Below are 10850 nucleotides of genomic sequence, written 5' to 3'. Positions count from 1 at the left end.
TGATTGTGTGGGCAATGTCGGTGTATGGTTTGTGTGGGTATTGATTGTGTGGGCAATGTCGGTGTATGGTTTGTGTGGGTATTGATTGTGTGAGCAATGTCGGTGTATGGTTTGTGTCGGCATTGATTGTGTCGGATTGTGCGTTCGTAGCGACATTAGTTGGTGGTTGTTAAAGATCCCACAGTGTCCTTCGGGAAGAGTCGGCAAGCTATTGCCGGCATCCTGAACAAATTCCAAATTCCTGCCCTGTTGATGGTCAAACATCGGGCCTGTCTGCTGGCATGTGAAAAACTTGGGCCAAACTTCTCCTGGTCAACCCCAACATAATGTCTGAATAATTTTGGCCGTTCAAGAAGGAGATTGCAGGCAGTGGCGTGCTGTGGCGGACTGTTTCACTTTCCCAAGCCTAATTTCTCTGTCCTGTTCGTCCAGCCTTTGTTTTAAACTCCTTCCCGTTTCACAAATGGAGAATTGGTCACAACTTCTCTGCTTGATGAATGGTAAACTCCTGATTTGTCTCCAGTTGATATTCTGTCCTTTGGCTTCGAAATGACATGATATGGATGGTGCGTAGAGGCTTGTGTCCAACACCAATCGGTGTGCTGTATGTTATTCTCCGAATGCTTTCAGAAAGTCCCTGGTTGTACAACAGTACACAGTGCCCAGACCTGTCTGACTCCCGTTCTGTCGTGTTTGGTTCTTTTTGGCTGGCAGTTGAGTATCCCTTTGTCATCGCCACTTTGAAGCAAGACTTCTCTAACTAATCTAATTTATTTAATTGCATCGACTTTGGAAGATGACATTCTGTACCCTGCAGCTACCAAGGTCCATGTTGCACTGGAGTTGTAGGTGATTGGGTTGCAGGAGTTAAAATCCAGTACTCTGTTGGTGTCGGTTGGTTTTCTGTATACTGACGTCTTTCGGTGGCAATCAGGTATCCGGTAAACCTCCACATTCAAAAAGGCAAATTTGCTCTTTTTAAAAAATTTCTCTTATGAAGCTAATGCTGGGAAAGACTCGGCCAAGTTACCCAAGAAGGTGGTCTACCATGTCCCTATTTACAATGGCAAAGGTGTCATCGACGTACAAGTATGTTTCAGTATTGCGGGCGCCAATTCTCATTAGATTCGAATATATTTTGCTCAAGTTCCTCCATCACCAAGTTAGCCACAACAACAGAGACTGCTGAACCCATACACCATACCTGTGCTAAACATCTGTTGATAGTGTCCGCTGTCGTAAATGTCTAGTCATTAGAATGTTTAAACTGAACAAGTGAGACACACCGCCAGATCGACTGGGATATTTGTGAAGGCTGAAACCATCATAAAAGACACAATAGTCTCACTTTTCTGGATTCTAACCTTTCTTAAACTCTCGAAAAAATTCACCACTATTTACCTCCACCACCAAAGGTGGACGGAGGTTATGTTTTCACCCCTATCTGTCTGTCTGTCTGTGAACTGGGTATCTCAAAAATGTTATGGACGGATTCGGACAACACTTGGTGGATAGGTTGGGTGAGCGACGAGGACGAATTGATTCGATTTTGGTGATGATCCGAATCCAGATCCAGATCCGAGAATTATTTAATTTTACCGAAGGTGCCCCGGCGATGTCAAACAATGCAGGATTGTTATTTATTTATTTGGCATTGTTGGGGGTGTACTTTGAATTGGGGCGGTGTATTTTGAATGTAACGCTACTTGTTTTTTTTTTTTTTTTTTCTTGCTTTCTTTTTTTGACCGGGCGATATCTCAGCCATCCTTTGAGCTTGGAAGCTGAAAATTGGGGACAAAAGTGAAGATGTGCTTTGGCAAAAACATTATTTTTCATTTTTTGATTAATCAATTGATTAATTACTTTCTCGATTTCTTCATCAGTTATTTATTTTCTTTCTCATCAGGGCAATAGCTCAGGCACCTTTTGAGCGAGGAAGCTTGAGATTTGGACATGACAGTGAACGAGTGATTTGGCTATCAAGGGTATTTTTGATTTATTAATTATTTATTTTTCGATGATTTATTTAATTTATTTAAATAATTTAGATTTAACACCTTTGCCATTGTAAATAGGGACATGGTAGACCACTTTATTGGGTAACTTGGCCAAGTCTTTCCCAGCATTAGCTTCATAAGAGAACAAGAAGTTACAGATTCAGATGAAACAGTTGTGGTTTTGGTGCGCTATTAACCAATTGATTAAGAAATTAATTATTTTACCATTATTATTTATTTATTTTAATTTTGCCATTAAACAATCAATCATATATTCTACACCATTCACTCTTAATTCCCTCTTCATGTGCTTTAAGGCAAGTAAGTATGATTTGTACACATTCACCTCAGAAGTACATTTGTACACATAAACTAAGTATCATTTGTGCACATTCACCTCAAAAGTGTGCAGCTCCTTCCCAATTCCGTGTCCCTATGCTGCACAGCGGCATCGCCGGGCAACTTGGAAATGTTGCGTGCTGGAGGACTTGTTATTTATTTATTTGGCATAGGGGCAGTGTACTTTGAATGTATCTGTACTTGGTTTCAAACTTTTCAGACACCTCTAAATCCATTTGTCCCTTTATTAATCTGAGACCCCTTTTGCACCCTTGAGACCTTTTTCAGACTTTTAATGCACAAATTCCACCCAACATGAGGGTGAGGACGAGAGGTGGAGTGGGGTTGGGGGGGGGGTGGTGAAGCCTCGGTCAGGGTGAAGCTTCGGTCGACCCATGTAAATACGTCTGTTATTACGTAATACTTGGACATGACTTGAACCGTGAGTATGTCTACTAATTGTCTATTAGTTACTTTTGGAACTTACTTTTTCAACCTTTAGATCCTTTTTCGACCCTATAGACCCCATTCACCGTTTAGAACCCTTCTAAATCACACAGAGCTTTTACACCCCTTAGACCGAGCTTCCATCCACAAACTCCACACACCCTCAGTACAGTGTGACGATGGGTGTGCTTGGGGGTGGGGGGGAGCGGTAAAGTCTCGATGGACCCATGTGAAATGTCTAATGTAACTTAGACCATGACCACGTCTATTAACTGGATCGTATTCATGGAATACTTACACCACGCAGTTTTGAGAAGGACTTGTTGCGAGCCAACTCTTGTGGTGGTAAATTTGTAATTAAAATAATTAAATTCAAATCAAATGGAGGGCCAAATAAAATTGGTACTGCATTGGAGTCATCAGAAGGAACCGGAACAAGCAAAAAGCAAAAATAAAGTCATCAGGAGGAACCTGGATACGAATCGCATTTCAAATGCTACTCCTCTACCCTCAAACATATTCATGAACAGCCAAGTCAGCCTTAATAAAATTTTAAAATATCAAAAAGAACACAGATTCAAAAAATCAAATAATTATGGCTGCTAGACCATGTGTCCCATCAGGTTGAAATTTAAAACATATATTCCACAGCACTACGAGATCATAATTTTGAATTTTGATTTTGAAGTTTGATTTATGCAGTGGTTCAGGAGAGAGAATTGTTTCAAAATATTTTCCTTCAATTCAATATGGCTGCCAAACCATGTGACCTATCAACTATTCATGAACACCCTGGTATCCCCAAGGCTTGGGGAACATGTGTGTGAAGTTTCCCCTTGATTTGTCCAGCCGTTCTGGAGAAGAAGAATTTTAAAGATATTGGGGTAAATTCAACATGGCTGCCAAACCATGTGACCTGTGACATCATAGGTGGGGAACTTTTTTTTCCTCATGGATAGGCGGTCATAACTGTAAAGTTTCTCCTCGATATGTTCAATTGTTTCGGAGAAGATTTTTGAAGGTTTAAAAAAAAAAGTTTATATATATATATATATATATATATATATATATATATATATATATATATATATATATATATATATATATATATATATATTGTTACAGCTGTGGAAATTCGCAGAACACCATATAGGTTCTTAGTTAGTTATGCCGATAAGTCCGTGTTCAGTTAGATTTCCCCACCGTTGTTTAATGGGGTTTATTCGTGTCACAGGGCTGTGATCCTTTGAGATAGTGTTTTTCTTTTACCATCGTTATTTTGAACCAACCACATCTCCACCACCATTACAACAACCAACATCGCTCCCCTTAACCACAACACCAACCACAACCACACCTGCCTCTCAACAACCACGCCATCCTTACCACTCCGCCAGCAACCGTCAACATCTCCACGCCACAAACATCGCCTCACCTTCGTCTCCGAAATGACGCCATCTTTGCACCAGCCGCGGCGAGTCCCCAGCGAACAGCGTCGCTGCAAACTGACACGGGAGGTTTCGTTGTGAGCGCAAGTCTGGTGATTTCTACCACGTCCGCTCTGTGTGGAAGCTTCGCTCTCGGAGAATCGGATCCAGGGGGCCGGTGATTTCTACCACGTCCGCTTTCCGAGCAGAGGTCAGAGGTCAGAGGTGAGAGAGCGGAGATTAGATCTCGCCTCACCAGCCCTATAAAAGGCCGCTCAGAGTGCCAGTTCAACGAGAAAAGTCGAGAGTCAAGTCGGGTCTGGAGAGTGTCTGTCTGGAGCGGTCGAGGAGCTGCGTGGAAGTCGGGAGCCTGGCGCTTGGAGCCTTCAGTCGGTGAAGAGGGTCGGACACCAGGAGGAGACGCAAGCTGGGAGCGCAGCCCCGCCTGCTCTGCCGCACAGAACTGCGCGCTCGAGTACGGGCCGGAGAGGACTCGCCAACCAGCTCTGAACGGTCCGAGGTGATCGGGCTTCGTGACAGTCCAGGCAGCGCGAGGGACGAGCGGGCTCTTTACGAGAGCATCAACTCGGAAAGTGCAAAGGCCCGTTCATTCCTCTGAGGGATTGCCGGCTGGGCCCGAATCACCGGACGAGGCCTGGGCCGGACCACGGCTACGCTAGCTGCCGTGGAAAAGGAGTGTCTATCCTGCGCGAGTAGAAAATTGGCATGGCCGTGGTGGGGTTGAGGACCCGCCCGTGAGAGGGTTCCGGCGTTGCTCCGGAAGGTCACAACTCAATTGTCCGTCCGGTGGATGACGCGGTTGCGATTCGTGGAAAGCGGCCGTTCACACGCCGGCGGGCGTGAATTTGTAACAATATATATAAATATATATGTATATAGATATATATGTACATAATGTATATATATTAGATATACTGTATATATATATATATATATATATATATATATATATATATATATATATATATATATATATATATATATATGCATATGTACATAATGTATATATATATATATATATATATATATTATGTATACTGTGTATATATATATATATATATATATATATATATATATATATATATATACATATACATATACATATACATATACATATACATATATCTTCTTCTTCTTCTTCTTTCGGCTGCTCCCGTGAGGGGTCGCCACAGCGGATCATCCGTTATGATCCGCATTGTGATTTGGCACATGATTTTTACGCCGGATGCCCTTCCTGATGTAACCATGGTCGCCTCTTACGACACAGGGAAATGGTACACCTATTTTAACTGGGGTATACACCGGCCCAGTACACTGGTACTCATTTTGCCGACTTCGGAAGGATGACAGGCTGAGTCAACCCCCTGGTGTATTAATTCAGTAGCCCAACGGGGCTTGAACTCAGGACCTTTTGGATCCCAAGCCGCTGCCCTAACCACTGCGCCAACACCAGGCTATATTTATTTATATATATATATATATATATATATATATATATATATATATATATATATATATATATATATATATATATATGTATATATAAATATATATATAAATATATACATACATACATATATATATATATACATATATATATATATATATATATATATATATATATATATATATATATATATATATATATATATATATATATATATATATGGCTGTCGAACCAGGTGACCGATGATGTCATAAATTTTTTTTATATGTTGACCAATTTATCCCTGGATGACCCTCAAAAATATCATACTGATCGAATGAAGCATTATATGTATGCAGTTGTGACGTCATAACGAAGACACCTCTGACATAAATTTTTTTTAAATCACACTTATTCCCCATGAGTAGTACTTGACATGTGCCAAGTTTCAATTTTTTCAATGGAACGGTTTCGGAGATACAAAGGTCCAATGTTTGTTAATTTTTTTCCTACATGGCTGCCACACCCTGTAAACTATGACATCATATTTATCAATATTACATTCTATATGAGTAGTCACACCTGTGGTGAAAATTTCGCGTCAATCCGCCAAGTGGTTTTATAGAAAAGGGTTTTCGAGAAAAAAGCTATAAAATGCAGAAATGTACGTGTGAGACTGATCGCTCAACCCCTCTCCTCGCTTCGTGAGCATGGGCTAATTACATATTATTGGACCATGCCTGCATCTATTAATTCCGTAACATACTGTTGGGACGCAACTTTGATCTTTAGACACGACAGACCCTTAAGACCCCTGAGGCTGTTTGAAGACCCTTTCAACCCCTTAAACACCTTTAGACCCTTTAAACACTCTTTAGACCCCTTTGACCCTTTAAATATCCTTTTGATCTTTCCACTCTTTTCGAACCCTTCATACCCACTTAAAACCTTTGACCTTTCCACCCTTTTGACCCTTAGATGCTTTAAAGACCCCTGAGACACTTTACTCCACTTAGACCCTTCGATGTTTTTGATCCCTTTGACCTTTAGACCCAGTAGTCCCCTTCATTCCCATTTCGACCCTTTAGAGTTTAGACCTTTACACCACAGAACCTTTAAAGATCCTTTAGACCCCTTAGACATTTACACCCTTTACAACCATTAATACCCATTTAGCCCCTTTGTAGACCTAAAGACCTTCTTCAACCCTTTTGACACTTTTTAGACCTACAGTGCCTATAGAAAGTCTACACCCCCTTTCAAATTTTTCACCTTTTGTTGCCTTGTATCCGGAAATTAAATTGCATTAAATCAGACATATTCTACGTTTATTTACACATCGTAATCCACAACTTCCAAGTGAAAAACAAATTCTACAAATTTTATAAGAATTAATTTAAAAAACAAAACTAGAATATCTTTGTTGGATAAGTGTCCACCCCCCTTATAATACTTATAATAGCAATTGTAAATTAGCTCAGGTGTAACCAATCACCTTCAAAATCACAAACCAAGTTAATTGTCTTCCACCTGTGGTAAATTGTGATTCTGATTATTTTAGAATAAAATCAGTTGTTCCCGTAGGTTTCCTCTGCTGGGTCGTGCATTTCACACTCAACCATGAGAACCAAGCAGCTTTCAAAAGACCTCCGGGATAAAGTTGTGGAAAGGTACAGATCAGGGGATGGGTATAAAAATATTTCAAAGGCCTTGAATATCCCTTGAAACACAGTCAAGACAATCATTAAGAAGTGGAAGGCATATAGTAAAACCCAGACCCTGTCTAGATGAGGCTCTTGCAACTTGACTGACGTTGAACAGCTTTGTTCAGAAGAATGGGCAAATATTGCCCAATCAAGGTGTGCAATGTTGTTAGAGACCTATCCCAACCAACAGACTCAGCTGAAATTTCTGTCAAAGGTGCTTCCACCAAGTATTAACTCAGGGGGTGGTGGACACTTATCCAACCAAGATATTCTAGTTTTGTATTTTTAATTAATTTTCTGAAATTTGTATAATTTGTTTTTCATTTGAAAGTTGTGGGTTATGATGTGTAAATAAAGGTGGAAAAAGTCTGATTTAATGCAATTTCATTACAAAGGGATTTTCGGGGGATTTTTTTTTCGACCTTCTTAAGGATCCGAAAAGGGTCTACTACATGGATTTAATTACAAGGATTTAATTACAAGGCAACAAAAGGTGAAATTTTGAAAGGGGGTGTAGACTTTCTATATGCATTGTTTAGAGCTTTTGAGACCTCTTAAACAATTTGAGACCTTTTGAACACTTTCATAGCCTTTGCACCGTTTTGACCCTATTTACTCCTTCGTCTTTAGATGCCTTTAAACTCTTTAAGACCCCTTCGACACTTTCCGCCCTTTCATGGTATAACCGTTAACACCATTTATAATGGTTTATACCATTTAGACCTTACAGCCTTTAAACATTTTACACCCTAAGACTCTTTTTAGACCTTTTAAGAACCTTTGATCCATTTAGTAGACCCTTTTAGGATCCTCAAGAAAATCGAAAAAAAATCCCCCGAAAATCGTTTTTGACGATCTCCTTCATGCCACATTGCAAGTTGCAACGATGAATCAAAACTGATATATCAACGAGAAACTGATGTTGGAAAGTGATACCGAAACAGTTGATCTACGGATCATTGAATGGAAAACCAGAATGAAATGCTGTGAGTCATAGTGAATGGAAATTTCCGAAAGCAAAGCTACGGAGAGTATCGAGAAAGGGCCCGGGTTGGCACTGAAGAAGCGATGTGGAGATTGATAGGTGCCTGGAGGTAGTCAATTGGCATGGAAAGAACATGGTGATCTTCGGTCAGGCGGTAGGCCCAAAATATGTCTATATCCATTTCACAGCTGACCTTCCACAATTTCAACCTTGCTCCCAAGCAGTACTTTGAATGCACATCATGAATGGATTGTAAATATTCGCTGGTGGAATGGACCGAGGTTGCCAAATGCCAATGTTATCAGCTCCCCCACTGCGATATCTGCTCATTGAATCTTTGCACTTAATTCCCATTTCTACCAATACACACTCCAAAAATTTTCTCATTTGAATTGAGACATCTATGAACCCCTCGGAAATGGGTAACCGCTAGTATATATGTATAAGGGCGAGTGGACCGATTCCATAACACCTCGGCTATTGGACCACCGGAAAAGTGCACTCATTGGCGACAGAGGTGGAAAATTCCACCTATCCATCTGGTGACCTTGGCCTGCTTATGCCGTGTTCTCATGGGCCACTAATTGCTATGGGTAGTAGAAAGTTACACACAGAGGACAGATGGATAATGCAGAAAGTTTCAAATTGTAGAGAGGGGAGAAAGGCGGGGCTTCAACACAAACACTAGGGCAGGGGAGAAGCGGGCTCTCTAAACACGTGCTCGACACACATCATATCTCATGAGAATTGCATTACACTTATGCTAACATGTACTATGAAATAACTATTCTAAACTATGCCCTATTTTACCCCCTACACCAGATCCATAACAATAAACTGTATACTGCTCTGACTTATTTAAGATGCTTCCAGGAAACCTGGTGAAGTGTTACATTTGCTTGGATCCAATCCTCCACAGTGCTAGTCCTGACTTTATAGCAAATTGTTTTCAGCATTTGTCCTTTCCTGCTCCTTTTTCAAACAATACTACTCAGACCCAACACAAAGTCCCGTCGCCGAAGGCCCAAATATAGTGAACGTACAGCACGCCATGAAATTTAGTGTTGGAAAATATCAATATTTGCCAAGGACAAATTTCATTTCAAGTCGCCTCCTTTATTGATGTGTTGTTTCGTCACCCCAAGCCCTATATCACACGGTGATTCGCTGAAGCCTGCCGGGAAATCTCCACCGAGGCTTTCAAGACGAGAGCCGAGCTGTCATTTCAAGGCCAGGTGCAAGTAGCCCCACATCTGCTGCCAGCTTAGACAGCCGAACAGGCGACACATCGGCCAAGAACATCTGCTACTCCTGCATCTTTTAACTAACTGTACATTGAATGTCAAAACTTGCTTGCAGAAGACAACATACTGTACAAATTGTGAGCAAATGGCAACTCCTAGTCACAATTTGATTCGAAGATTCCTATTTTATAACCATATAGTGTACTACTTCCTTTGCAAAAAGCAAGCAACGTCCTCACAGCCACATGGTTGAAACCATTCGCCATGGTGTGCAAATTGATTATCAGAGTGCAAGATCATATTTTGGGACTTTTCAATTGGTCTGAACAAATGTTAGTGGTAAATTTCTGAAAGACCAACAAAATGTCAAAGTGTGATTATGGCAACAGAATATTTAGATCGAACACCTTCACCAATTTCATATGTGTGAGTACATACATATTATAGTAACTGTACCATCACCCCCATTGTGTCGTGAGTGGAAGAAGTTTGCTCATCCATACGCATCGATTTTGAAAAATAAATTATATATGTGTAAATGACTGAAAATAGGCAGCTCAGGAGACATATTGTGCAGAGAGGTAAAGCACACTGATCCGAAAAGAATAAACTTCTTTGTTTAAAATTCTGACGTCTATCTTATTGTTTCCTCTGAGGGCGGAAGATAGTATTCTTCTGAAAAGTCAGAATTTTAAACAAATAATTTTATTATTTTAGGCTCACTGTGTTTTTACTCTCCGTACAATATAGAGTTTGTGTGTGTGTGTGTGTGTGTGTGTGTGTGTGTGTGTGTGTGTGTGTGTGTGTGTGTGTGTGTGTGTGTGTATACACACATACACACACAAACTTTTAATTAATGGTATATTATCAGCTATTCCAAAAATGTAATGTAATTTATAGGATTGCTGAATGATATACCAAACACATACACACACACACACACACACACACACACACACACACACACACACACACACACACACACACACACACACACACACACACACACACACACACACACACACACACACACACACACACTGCACGTGCCACCTTGTATACCTCTGAATAAACTGCAGGCATTGTTTCTTGGTTGCTTTCTTCCATGTAGCATAATTCCATCACAAAATGTGCCTTTTCACCATCCTACTGGCAGCCCTTGATGCCATATACTTGGTTCCGTAAGGCTCATTAAATGTTTAATAAGATTGTTTTCTCATTCCCCATGCAATGGAAGACGGGGTTTTGCAATCACGTC

This window comes from Eptatretus burgeri, chromosome 5 (genome assembly GCF_056783735.1).
Source record: "Eptatretus burgeri isolate ZD-2024b chromosome 5, Ebu_testis_v1, whole genome shotgun sequence".
Taxonomy (NCBI): domain Eukaryota; kingdom Metazoa; phylum Chordata; class Myxini; order Myxiniformes; family Myxinidae; genus Eptatretus; species Eptatretus burgeri.
Note: the sequence above shows the minus strand (reverse complement) of the source record.